At 42.5% G+C, this 13,163-nt stretch overlaps 2 protein-coding genes across 6 annotated transcripts in view; one reads left to right on the top strand and one right to left on the bottom strand.

Annotated features, from left to right (window-relative positions):
- LOC308631046 (uncharacterized protein) overlaps positions 1-4,554 on the bottom strand; it is a 159,354-nt gene extending 154,800 nt beyond the window's left edge. The window contains exon 1 of one of the 3 annotated variants that reach the window (XR_014018104.1): positions 3,977-4,520. The gene's annotated coding sequence lies outside the window, so the exon portion shown is untranslated. Of the gene's footprint in view, positions 1-3,976 lie in introns of all 3 variants that reach the window. The other 2 variants (XM_081261917.1, XM_081261918.1) reach the window with 2 other exon arrangements.
- The window catches only part of ITGB6 (integrin subunit beta 6), a 125,023-nt gene that overhangs the window by 10,492 nt on the left and 101,368 nt on the right, over positions 1-13,163 (top strand). The window lies entirely within an intron of this gene.

Here is a 13,163-nt window from a genome sequence, read left to right as displayed (position 1 = left end):
CATCTATTCGTATGACCTTGATGTTTGTATGCAGGCAACCAGAGATCAATTCACAACACCACGTGGTGTTAGCAAGGCATCTGCAACTAACTATGCGGAGCCCAATCTCCAATGCAACCAGATGCTGCAGGACTGGACACGGAAAAGCATGAGCATTGTAAAAAGCGTCAGTACCATTAAAGTGAGCAGATGCCTGCAGTCTGCTCCCACCTTCTGGGAAGGGAAACAGAGTGCAGGGGCGCCCTTCCAGAAATAGAAATGCTGAGGGGCTAAGCCTGGGGCCTTGTTTATGATAGGTAAGGCAACAGACAGTGTGCAGTCCTCCACCTGCCCTCCTGGGCATCAGTTTCTTGGGGGAATTGATCCACACAACTTTATTGCAAAAGCTGGACAGACGGTGAGGAAGGGGGGAACAGGGGAGAGGGGGGGGGTGATTGGCATTCAGAAGCCATGGGCAATGAGGAGAATGCCTGCCTTACAGGTCCTCCCCTAAATACCAGGACTGCCTGGGGTGTTTTGACATTTGCTGGCATAAAGACCTTTGGGTTATTTCAGTGTCCATTTATCTAAAGTATTTAAAGCTCTCTCCAAAGACAGGCTAAGGTTACAATATTAGTCTGGCTGATCTCAGGCCCCTCTCAGGTTACCAAGGTCATTCTGACCACTTCGAGGACACCCAGCTCTAAATAGCAGTCAGCAAATTTCATGCACATCTTGATCATGTTATTCGTTACACCATCTGCCAGATTGGACCATGTCTCTGGCCAGAGGGTCATCTCCCTGAGGGCAGGGGGTGGAGTAAGTGTTTGAGTGCAGCCAGCACCTAGCTGAAAGGGGCCAGCTCTGTTCCACAGCACCTTTGTTGCATTGTATCTGTTTGTCGTGGGTTTGTGTGTGTGTGTGTGTGTGTGTGTGTGTGTGGTGCTGGTTGTGGTGGCTGTTTCTATGAACATAATTTGATCAGGATGTGATGGCTAGTTTCATGTCAACTCGAGTAGGCTGTAGTATCCAGTTATTTCATCAAAAGCACCTAGGTATTTCTTTGAAGGCACTTTGTAAATGTTAGCAGCAGTTACAATCATTTGACTTTAAGATTACCCTTGATAATGCAGGTGGCCCTCATTCAATCAGTTAAAGGCCTTTTAAGCAAAAACAGTTTTCCCAGAGACAAAGAAATTCTGACTCAAGACCACAGCATCAGCTCCTGCCTGAATATCCAGACTGCCTGCCTCCCTATAGATTTTAGATTTGCCAGTCCCTGCAATTAGGTGATCCAATAAATACAATAAAACCTATCTATTTATCGAATCTCATTGCTTCTGTTTTTCTGGAGAAGCTTGATGTGATACACATACACCCATGTAAATCAAATCATTTGTTCAGTTGGTTCCACACTTATTTTCTGAGTGCCTCCCACATGCCAGGTGTAGTGCTAAGTGCTGGGAATAGGAAGAGACGGTCCCCAATCTAAAAAGTAGTAAGAGCAAGTTCAGGGCAGTGCCTGAGATGTCCTAGAGAAACAAGCCCAGCCTCACATTGGGAGAACTGGGCTCAGACAGTGAGTCACCTGTGCTGCCTCCTCCAGGGACTGGCATGGAGCCAAGAGGAATACGACCCATTTGCCAGGGCACCCAGGCTTTACGGTGCCAAAAAAGCAAAGAGACAAAGCTGTAGAGGGAGATGGGGTTAAGTGCACTTGAGGCTGAAGAGGCCTTCTTTTCGACAAGTGACCATTCCCAAGAATTCCCCTTCCTGGGGTGGTGGCATGACTTCAGTGGGGCATAAACCCCACTCCCTTTCCAGGAAGACCTAGAGATGTCTCACCAGTCCGGAAGCTTCAGGGAAGGCCTGACTTTGGACTGACATTGAACCTTAAACACTTCAACCTACTGGAGCAGAGCGTGAGAGGAGGAACCTTTGCACTTTTAAATCAGCTTTCAAATGGAATGTTATCTGCTGTATGAAAGTTTCATTTGAAAAGAAATAAGAGAAAGCAGTATAAAAACAAGACCAGGAGGCTGAGGCAGGAAGATTGAAAGTTCAAAGCCAGCCTCAGCAAAAGTGAGGTGCTAAGCAACTCAGTGAGACCCGGTCTCTAAATAAAATACAAAATAGGGCTGGGGATGTGGCTCAGTGGCCCAGCACCTCCACTCTCACCTCCACCCCACCCCCCATCCCCCCAAAAAAAACAATTCCAGCTTAAAAATTCAAAGAGAAGCTAGAGGTCTGTTAGTTTTCCTTTCATATAAGCTAACTGTTATAGGCCCGGCCTGGCAGCCCAGATGGCTGTCACCAGGGCTCTATTCCTGAGCAAGAACACATCCACACCTTTCCTTCTCCCTCAGGAGGACAGTAGCAAAAAGATCATATCAGGCTCAAACTAGGCACCACTGTTTCAATGAGAAGCCGAGAATTCAAGCAGAATTGAGTGAGTCCATATAGCATCACTGATAAATGGGAAATAAAGTTCAGTTTCTTCCGAGACACTTGGCTGTCATCTGCCATAATATGGTCTTAATCAACACATGAATCTATGATGATGAGTATGCTTTAAAGATGGCCCTCCAGAGGGAGTTGCAAGGCACAACCATTCTTGTGGGTATTGGAACCATTTAGATATCCAGTTTGAGCCAGGTGCAGTGGCTCACACCTAAAATCCCAGTGATTCAGGAGGCTGAGGCAGGAGGAATGCAATTTCAAAGCCAGCCTCAACAACTTAGTGAGACCCTAAGCAACTCAGCGAGACTGTCTCAAAATAAAACATAAAAAAATGACTGGGGATATAGCTCAGTGGTTGAGTGCCCCTGGGTTCAGTCCCTGGTACAAAAAAAAAAAAAAAAGATTTCCAGTTTGAAGCTCTGGGATTGCCTCCTCTCAATTTCCTTTAATTCAAAAAGCTGGTGTGTTTGGGGGTTTGTCTGTCACTAAGGTGGTTCTAACCCTGTGAAACTGTCTCCAGCTTCCTAGGGACCATTGTGCACATTACGACTCTGTATTAGTGATAGCTCCAATCAGACTCTTTTGGAATCCCACCAATAGTCCAGCCACCTAATAAACACTACTATATACTGGGTTATTGAAAGGCAGGCAGCTTTTACAGTCACATTTGAATGAATGTTGAAACCAAGTGTTTCCACCAGAATCCAGAGTTCCAGGAGTTTAAGCTAGGTGATCCGATTTAGGCAAAAGTGAGCTCATAATTATATCAACTTAATACTTTACAGCACTTTAGTTTATGGAGTCCATACCATATGCTTCATTTGCTCTTTAAAACCACTCTATGAATCATTCATAATATGTGAATTGTACAGCAAAAAATAAATAAAAACAATGCTCAAAAAGAGTACATAAGCACCACTCAGAGCAGCTTAACTGGCTTCATACACAACCCAAGCTTTTCCTCACTGTGCCACGGGCATCTTCAAACCTACCAAGGCTGCTCTGGACTGAGCTTGATTTCACACAGATGCATCTGCAGGCTCAGGTCTGTCCCCAAAGGAAGCTCCATCCCCACAGCTTTCCTTCAGGGACTCTCCCAGAAATCATAAGCTCCATGGAGACAGACATCTAGCAACATGTGGTGAAAGTAGTAGAGTTTTCCAGGTCTCACTCTCGCCTCTATCTTCCTAGTTTGGTTATCTACCAGGAAATCTCAATCAACTTCATTTGTCCACTGAGATAGAGCCAGCTGACTTTAATGGAGGCATATCAGCCAGGAGAGACACCTAGGATGATGCCCGGCCAGCCAGGCAGCCTGGATCTGCTACCCCTTCAAGGGCTCATCTGAGCCATGCCAACCCCTGCCCCCCATAGCTTCTCTGGTTGTGGACTGGCCACACAGATATCACCATCCTTCAGGAGCCTCAGTGCTGAAGACACAGACCCAGAGTGACTCCGAGATAGTCTCTCAGTCCATTTCATGTTGTTATAACTGAGAATGACACTTTATAAAACAAAGAGGTCAGTTTGGACTCACGGTTTTGGAGGCTCAAAGTTCACATTCGGGCGAAGGCCACGGGGGATGGCACCCCCACGGCAGCAGAGTGTATGAGAGCAGCAAGTGAGTGATGTGTGGAAGAGAGTCTGAGGGGAAGTGCCAGGCCCCCTTTATAACAACTGTCACGTGCAGAGCTAATCCAATCCAGGAACTAACCTACCCACATGTAAGAGAAGGGTATTCATTCTCCCAAGGTGGGGCCCCCGTGGCCTAATCACCTCCCACTCGACCACACTTCTTAAAGGCTCCTCCAACTCTCAGTACCTCACAGAGGACCAAGCACATGACCTTGTGGGACAGAAACTGAACCCAAACCACAGCACTCAGCCTGGCCTCTGCCACCATTATCCTTCTGAAAGAGGGGAAAGGGGTACTCCTTTTGTCCCTGCTCTATCTGTTCAGTACATGCCTATTTGTGTCCTTTGGGAGAGGAGGATGCCTAGTGCAGCTTCCAGAAAAATCCAACTCTGAGGTTTCTGGGTTCCTTTCTTAAAGCACAACAAGGCTTCCACCATCAAGCCCCACCCTCTCTCTCGATGAGTCTTGATAATCAAGGACTCTCACCTGTATTGGCTGCTAGACCCTTTTAGCCTTTTATTCCTGGTGTTATGGGCTTGTTAGAAAGAGGAATTGATAGGTGTTGCCCCCTTGGCAAAACACCTTCTCTCTCTCCAAACTCAGAAGCTGCTTGGGTGCTATGAGCAGTCCCCAGGAAGGACTTTTTTCTGCAGCCTCTTGAAGGAACTGCTGCAAAGGATTAGCCATGCACTTAACAAGTGGTCAGATGTGTGCTAATGGGTCCACACACCATTTCTGAGCACTACTATGAATAGACAACAGGGAGATAACCGCTCACGACTAAGGTGATTTGAAATGATTATGCAATTCCTGCATCATAAGGTTACTGAGAACCTTAGAGGAGACGATGTTCCTAAAGTGCTTGATGCACAGCGGTTGCACAATGAGTTCTACTTTCCAGGTGCAGTGGTGCATGCCTATAATCCCAGCAGCTCGGGAGGCTGAAGCAGGAGGATGGGAAGTTCATAGTCAGCCTCAGCCACTTAGTGAAGCTCTAAGAAACTCAGTGAGAACCCCATCTCAAAATAAAAAGGGATGGAGATGTAGTTCTCTGGTTAAGTGCCCTTGAGTTCAATCCCTGGGACCAAAAAACAACAACAAAAATCAAACAACAAAACTGAGTTAGAGGGTCATGTGGCATACATCATAAATGTGCAGTGACCAAAAGCAGACGCCCCCTGAAGACAGACTCTGGGGTTTGTGTCTTGCCTTCCCGCATGTATAATGTGCCTGGTGATAACAGCACTTTCCTCATAGGAGCTCTGGAAGGATCAAGGGAATTCTTCATTGCGTGTGGAGCACACACAGAAGTCACAGTTAACCAGCGTTTTCATGCTGCTATTTCCCCATCTCTGTATCTGCCTGCATCGTGGTGATGCTTTCAGCAGCTCATTCCTTGACTTATTTCACAATATTCTGTGTCATCAGGAAAATATTATATGATTCTACTTTGCAGAATTATAATTTTTCAGGGCACTAATAGGTATTCTGTGAGGGGAAACCAGTTCAGTCGTGGAAGATCTATGTGAGGGCTTAGTGATATTAAACAGGTGTTTTTACTGCAGGATTTCACAGAACATTTAATATATTAAACATGCTCCAGGCAGAAACCTAAATCCCCCAAAGACCCATTCCTAGGATCAATGTCATCAGGACACACTTTGGGGAATGCTGGTCTTGGATATGGTAAAAAAAAATCATTTGAATCCAAGTCGAGGAGTCGTTCTGGCTGATCAGGGAAGTGTGTCGGTGTGCAAGGCAGGGACATGCAAGATGGCTGTTAGTGCTGTTGGGAGTGTCAGAAAGTAAAGTATGAGGAAAGCCAGTCTGGGAAGAGCTTGGCAGGACTTTCCTGGGAAGACAAAAGTTATGTTGCTGTTGTTAGCAATAAACCAGACTGGAGCTCGGCACACGTGAAAAAATAAAGGTGGAGTGAAGAGGCTGCTGCTAAGGGTCTTTCACGACTTCCTTTCTCCCAGCACTGATGCCACCTCTTATTGAACACATGGCACGTTGCAGGCACCGCCCCAGATGTAGCACTCCAGGGTGCCAGAGCTCCACAACTGGAGCCTGGCAGATGGGTGAATTTTGAGCTGAGTCTTGAAAGAGGCATGTTACATCAGGCAGAGATGAAAGGAAGGGGCTTCCAGAGATAAAGGATGGTGAGCAGAAGGGAGACAACACTAAGCCGGCACTGGGGACAGATGAGCTATGAATCTGGTGAGGGTGGCTGGGGAGGGGGCAGGGACAGTTTGAGTTAGGGCTGGAGGGTCTTGTCTAGGCAAGTTTGTGGACACTCCTGAAGGCCACACCCACACTCTGCTCATTCATTCAGTAAATATTTAATGAGCTCCTACTGCATGCCAGAAGCTCTACTGGATACTTGGATACAGAACAGTGACAAAATAGACCGCTGTTTTCATTCTGAGAGTTTATAACCCTAGTGTGGAGAGAAACAATCAACAAACATGTAATATGATATCAGGTAGCAATGAGCTCTAGAACACAGGCATGAAAAATGGGTTGAATGTGGTGCTATTTTAGATGGGGGCCAGGGATGGCTAGAAGGAAATGACACCAAACAGAAATCTGGATGAATTCCTGGATGAAATGAGGGCCTTGGGCAAGCAAACAAGCAGAAGGGTCAGGTGTGGTCTGTGCAAGAACCTGAGGCAGTGGGGGGTCCTGGAGCAAGGAGGTGGGCGTGGCCAGCATGGGGTGCCCCCCCCCCAGGGTGTGAAGGAGAGGATAGGAAGGAAGTGAGAGAGGCCACAGTGTTCCTGAAGGGGCTGTGTGGGAACTTGGGTGTTACTCTAGTGTAATGGGAGTTTAGGCTTTCGTTCCCTGGCAAAGATGATGGAGTGATACAGTATGAACTGTTGTTTCAGCATAGTGGTTCATTAACCGTGGAGGTAGAAAGAAACTCTACATTGAGGCATGGTACTTAATTCGATAGACAGGGATATTCTGGCTGAAGTTGGGATAGGAGTTCAGAACCCCAACCACTTGTATCCTCCTGCCTTCTCAGATAGCACCTGGGGGACCCCAGGGGAACTCTTAAGCTCTTGGCTGGTACAGGTGTATAGGATGGCAACAAGTTATAAACACTAGAGGCAGAACAAGAGATCAGGGCTTTTCCAATAACCCAAAGAAGTTTAACCTTAATCCTGAGGGTTTAAGCTAAGAGGAGAGGGAGTAGAGTACAGGGGATGAAGGAAATCTTGTTCTATCCCAATTATTTCTATAAGCTAATGTGCACAACAATAAGACACTGTGCACGACAATGAGAAATACACGTAATCCATGCCAAAGAGGAGACGGTCATTGGGATCCGGGCTTTGGGGAAGATGGATTCATTAGGATGAGTCATCCACATGGTAATGAGGAAAGCTGAAGACTAATTCTATGTGATGGGAGTATATTGTCAGATGGTTGGACTGGATTCTTTTCTTCTTTCCACACAGGGCACATATTAAATATTATGCCTCAGGTTTAATTGAACTATCTTCCTCTCACTCTTCCAGCCTCATTGGCCTCCTTTCTTGGAGCATGAGCATGGTCCTGTCTTAGGTCCTTTGTACCTGCTGTCTTTCGGCCTTGAACCTTCACTTCAGGTAACCATCTGGCTGAGACATCATTGCCTTCTGGTCTGCACTGTAATACCACCTCTCAGTGAGGGCTTTAGCAGCCACTCCACCTCCTTGACGGTTCCTACCTCCCTTCTCTGCTTTCTTTCTTTTCCCCTTAACACTTTTATTACCTAAAGTGAAGTATATTTTACTTTACTTTTCTTTTTTTTTTTTTTGAGTTCTCACAATTTTTTTTTGTTTGTTTGTTTTTTATTGATTGTTCAAAACATTACAGAGCTCATGATATATCATCTTTCATACATTAGACTCAATTGGGTTTTGAACTCCCATTTTTACCCCAAATACAGATTGCAGAATCACATCTGTTACATACTCACATTATTACATAATGGCATATTAATGACTGTTGTATTCTGCTACCTTTCCTATCCCCTACTATCCCCCCTCCCCTCCCCTCCCCTCCCATCTTCCCTCTCTACCTCCCCTGCTGTTGTTCAGTTCTCTCCCCTTTTTCCCCCCTCCCCCTTGCCCCTCATAACCTCTTATAATTTTGTGTATCATTGAAGGTCTCCTACCATTTCCATATGCTTTCCCTTCTCTCTCCTTTTCACTCCCCCCCATTCGTCTTTGTTTACTGTTAGTCTTTTCCTCATGCTCTTCCTCCCTGTTCTGTTCTTAGTTGCTCTCTTTATATCAAAGAAGACATTTGGTATTTGTTTTTTAGGGCTTGGCTAGCTTCACTTAGCATAATCTGCTCTAATGACATCCATTTCCCTGCAAATTCTATGATTTTGTCATTTCTTAGTGCTGCATAATACTCCATTGTGTATAGATGCCACATTTTTTTTTTATCCATTCATCTATTGAAGGGCATCTAGGTTGGTTCCACAGTCTAGCTATTGTGAATTGTGCCGCTATAATCATTGATGTGGCCGTATCCCTATAGTGCGCTCTTTCAAGGTCCTCAGGGAATAGTCCAAGAAGGGCGATAGCTGGGTCAAATGGTGGATCCATTCCCAGCTTTTCCAAGAATCTCCATACTGCTTTCCAAATTGGCCTCACCATTTTGCAGTCCCACCAGCAGTGTACAAGTATACCCTTTTCCCCACATCCCCGCCAACACTTATTGTTGTTTGACTTCATAATGGCTGCCAATCTTACTGGAGTGAGATGGTATCTTAGGGTGGTTTTGATTTGCATTTCTCTGATTGCTAGAGATGGTGAGCATTTTTTCATGTACTTGTTGATTGATTGTATGTCCTCCTCTGAGAAGTGTCTGTTCAGGTCCTTGGCCCATTTGTTGATTGGGTTATTTGTTATCGTATTGTCTAATTTTTTGAGTTCTTTGTACATTCTGGATATTAGGGCTCTATCTGAGGTGTGAGGGGTAAAAATTTGTTCCCAGGATGTAGGCTCTCTATTTACCTCTTTTATTGTTTCCCTTGCTGAGAAAAAACTTTTTAGTTTAAGTAAGTCCCATTTGTTGATTCTTGTTATTAAATCTTGGGCTATGGGCGTCCTATTAAGGAATTTGGAGCCCGACCCCACTATATGTAGATCGGAGCCAACTTTTTCTTCTATCAGACGCAGAGTCTCTGATTTGATATCTAGCTCCTTGATCCATTTTGAGTTAACTTTTGTGGATGGCGAGAGAAAGGGATTCAATTTCATTTTGTTGCATATGGATTTCCAATTTTTCCAGCACCATTTGTTGAAGATGCTATCCTTCCTCCATTGCAGGCTTTTAGCCTCTTTATCAAATATAAGATAGTTGTAACTTTGTTGATTAGTCTCTGTGTCCTCTATTCTGTACCATTGGTCCACCCGCCTGTTTTGGTACCAGTACCATGCTGTTTTTGTTACTATTGCTTTGTAGTACAGTTTGACCTCTGGTATCGCTATACCTCCAGATTCACACTTCCTTCTTAGAATTGCTTTTGCTATTCTGGGTCTTTTGTTTTTCCATATGAATTTCATGATTGCTTTATCTATTTCTACAAGAAATGCCGTTGGGATTTTGATTGGCATCGCATTAAACCTGTAGAGAACTTTGGGTAATATCGCCATTTTGATGATGTTAGTTCTGCCTATCCATGAACAGGGTACATTTTTCCATCTTCTGAGATCTTCTTCTACTTCTCTCTTTAGGGTTCTGTAGTTTTCATTGTATAAATCTTTCACCTCTTTTGTTAGGTTGATTCCCAAGTATCTTATTTTCTTTGAGGATATTGTGAATGGAGTGGTTTTCCTTATTTCCATTTCAGAGGTTTTGTTGCTGATATACAGGAATGCCTTTGATTTATGCGTGTTGATTTTATAACCTGCCACTTTGCTGAATTCATTTATTAACTCTAGCAGCTTCTTTGTAGACCCTTTTGGGTCTGTTAAGTATATTATCATGTCATCCGCAAATAGTGATAATTTAAGTTCTTCTTTTTCCTATTTTTATGCCTTTAATTTCTTTTGTCTGTCTAATTGCTCTGGCTAGTACTTCGAGAACTAAATTGAATAGAAGTGGTGATAGAGGGCATCCCTGACTTGTTCCAGATTTTAGAGGGAATGCCTTCAGTTTTTCTCCGTTTAGGATGATGCTAGCCTGAGGTTTAGCATATATAGCTTTAACAATGTTGAGGTAAGTTCCTGTTATCCCTAGTTTTTCTAGTGTTTTGAACATAAAGGGATGCTGTACTTTGTCAAATGCTTTCTCTGCATCTATCGAGATTATCATATGGTTCTTGTCTTTAAGTCTATTGATGTGGTGAACAGCATTTATTGATTTCTGTATATTGAACCAGCCTTGCATCCCAGGGATGAATCCTACTTGATCATGGTGCACAAGTTTTTTGATATGTTTTTGTATTCGATTTGCCAGAATTTTATTGAGAATTTTTGCATCCAAGTTCATTAGAGATATTGGTCTGTAGTTTTCTTTCTTTGAAGTGTCTTTGTCTGGTTTGGGGATCAGAGTGATGTTGGCCTCATAGAATGAATTTGGAAGAGCTCCTTCTTTTTCTATTTCTTGAAATAGCTTGAAAAGTATTGGTATTAATTCTTCTTTGAAGGTTTTGTAGAACTCTGCTGTATACCCATCCGGTCCAGGGCTTTTCTTGGTTGGTAGTCTTTTAATGGCTTCTTCTATTTCTTCCTTTGTTATTGGTCTGTTTAAATTGTGTGTGTCTTCCTGTCTCAATCTGGGCAGATCATATGCCTTAAGAAATTTATTGATATCTTCACTATCTTCTATTTTATTGGAATATAGGGTTTCAAAATACTTTCTAATTATCTTCTGTATTTCTGTAGTATCTGTTGTGATATTGCCTTTTTCATCCCGTATGTTGGTAATTTGAGTTCTCTCTCTTCTTCTCTTTGTTAGCATGGCTAAGGGCCTATCTTATTTATTTTTTCAAAGAACCAACTTTTAGTTTTATCAATTTTTTCAATGGTTTTTTTTGTTTCAATTTCATTGATTTCTGCTCTAATTTTAATTATTTCTTGTCTTCTACTACATTTGCTGTTGTTTTGCTCTTCCTTTTCTAGGTTTTTGAGGTGTAGTGTGAGTTCATTTATTTTTTGGTTTTTTCTTTTTTTGAGGAAAGAACTCCAAGAAATGAATTTCCCTCTTAAAACTGCTTTCATTGTGTCCCATAGATTCCGGTATGTTGTGTCTGTATTATCATTTGTCTCTAAGAATTTTTTCATCTCCTCCTTTATGTCTTCTGTAACCCATTGATCATTCAGTAACATATTGTTCATTTTCCATGTGATGTAGGATTTTTCCTTCCTTCTTTTATCATTGATTTCCAATTTCATTCCACTGTGATCAGATATGGTGCATGGTATTATCTCCACGCCTTTATACTTACTAAGAGTTGCCTTATGGCATAATATATGGTCTATCTTTGAGTAGGATCCATGTGCTGCTGAGAAGAACATGTATCCACTTGACGATGGTTGATATATTCTATATATGTCGGTTAAGTCTAGGTTATTGATTGTGCTGTTGAGTTCTATAGTTTCTTTGTTCAGTTTTTGTCTAGAGGATCTGTCTAATGTTGAGAGCGGTGTGTTGAAGTCACCCATAATTATTGTGTTGTGGTCTATTTGACTCTTGAACTTGAGGAGAGTTTGTTTTATGAACGTTGCAGCTCCATTGTTTGGTGCATACAAATTGATAATTGTTATGTCTTGTTGGTGGATGGTTCCTTTTAACAGTATATAGTGTCCTTCTTTATCCTTCTTGATTAACTTAGATTTAAAGTTGATTTTATTCGATATGAGTATGGCCACTCCTGCTTGCTTCCGAGGGCCATGTGAGTGGTATGATTTTTCCCAACCTTTTACCTTCAGCCTGTGTATGTATTTTCCTATCATATGAGTCTCTTGAAGGCAGCATATTGTTGGATTTGTTTTTTTTTTATCCAGGTTACTAGCCTATGTCTCTTGATTGGTGAGTTTAGGCCACTAACATTTAAGGTTACAATTGAGATGATTTGTACTTCCAGTCCTGCTTCTTTATTTATTTATTTTAGTTTGGCTGGTTTTACTTTTTGGTTATTTTCCTCCCCCTTTACTGAGATACCTCCTGCTGTTAGTTTTGGGCACTATTTTTCAATTCCTCTTCTTGTAGTATTTTGCTCAAAATGCTTTGCAGTGCTGGTTTTCTTGCTGCAAATTCTTTTAGCTTTTGTTTATCGTGAAAGATTTTAATTTCATTGTCAAATCTGAAGATTAATTTTGCTGGATACAGTATTCTTGGTTGGAATCCATTATTTTTCAGCGTTTGAAATACATTGTTCCAGGATCTTCTCGCTTTCAAAGTCTGTGATGAAAAATCAGTCGTTAACCTAATTGGTTTACCCCTGAATGTAATCTGCCTCCTTTCTCTCGTAGCTTTTAATATTCTCTCCTTGTTCTGTACGTTGGCTCTCTTCATAATTATATGTCTTGGAGTTGGTCTGTTATGGTTTTGAATGTTTGGGGTCCTGTGGGCTTCCAGGATTTGGCCATCCATTCCATCTTTCATCTCTGGGAAGTTTTCTAGAAGTATTTCATTTAATATGCTGTCCATTCCTTTGGTTTGAGTCTCTGTGCCTTCTTCTATCCCAATGACCCTCAAATTTGGTTTTTTTGTGACATCCCATATCTCTTGAATAGATTGCTTGTGGGATTTAAGCATCTTTTCTGTGTTGACTATATTCTTTTCAAGTTGATAAACCTTGTCTTCATTATCTGATGTTCTGACTTCTACTTGATCAAGTCTGTTTGTAATATTCTCGTTTGAGTTTATATTTTCCTGCAATTCTAGGATTATTGTTTGATTTTTTTTAAGATCTCTATCTCCTGGTAGAGCTCGTTCTTTGCCATTTGAATTTGTTTGTTTAATTCATTTTCAAAATATACTTTTATTGCTTGGACTTGCTGTCTCATGTCTTCCCTAATATTCCTTTCCATTCGAGTTAGGTAGGCCTTGAGTTCATTCCCTATCCCTGCTTCTGATG

Source organism: Spermophilus citellus (assembly GCF_964194105.1).
Source record: "Spermophilus citellus genome assembly, chromosome: 11".
NCBI lineage: Eukaryota > Metazoa > Chordata > Mammalia > Rodentia > Sciuridae > Spermophilus > Spermophilus citellus.
Note: the sequence above shows the minus strand (reverse complement) of the source record. Positions and strands in the feature narration are given on the sequence as shown.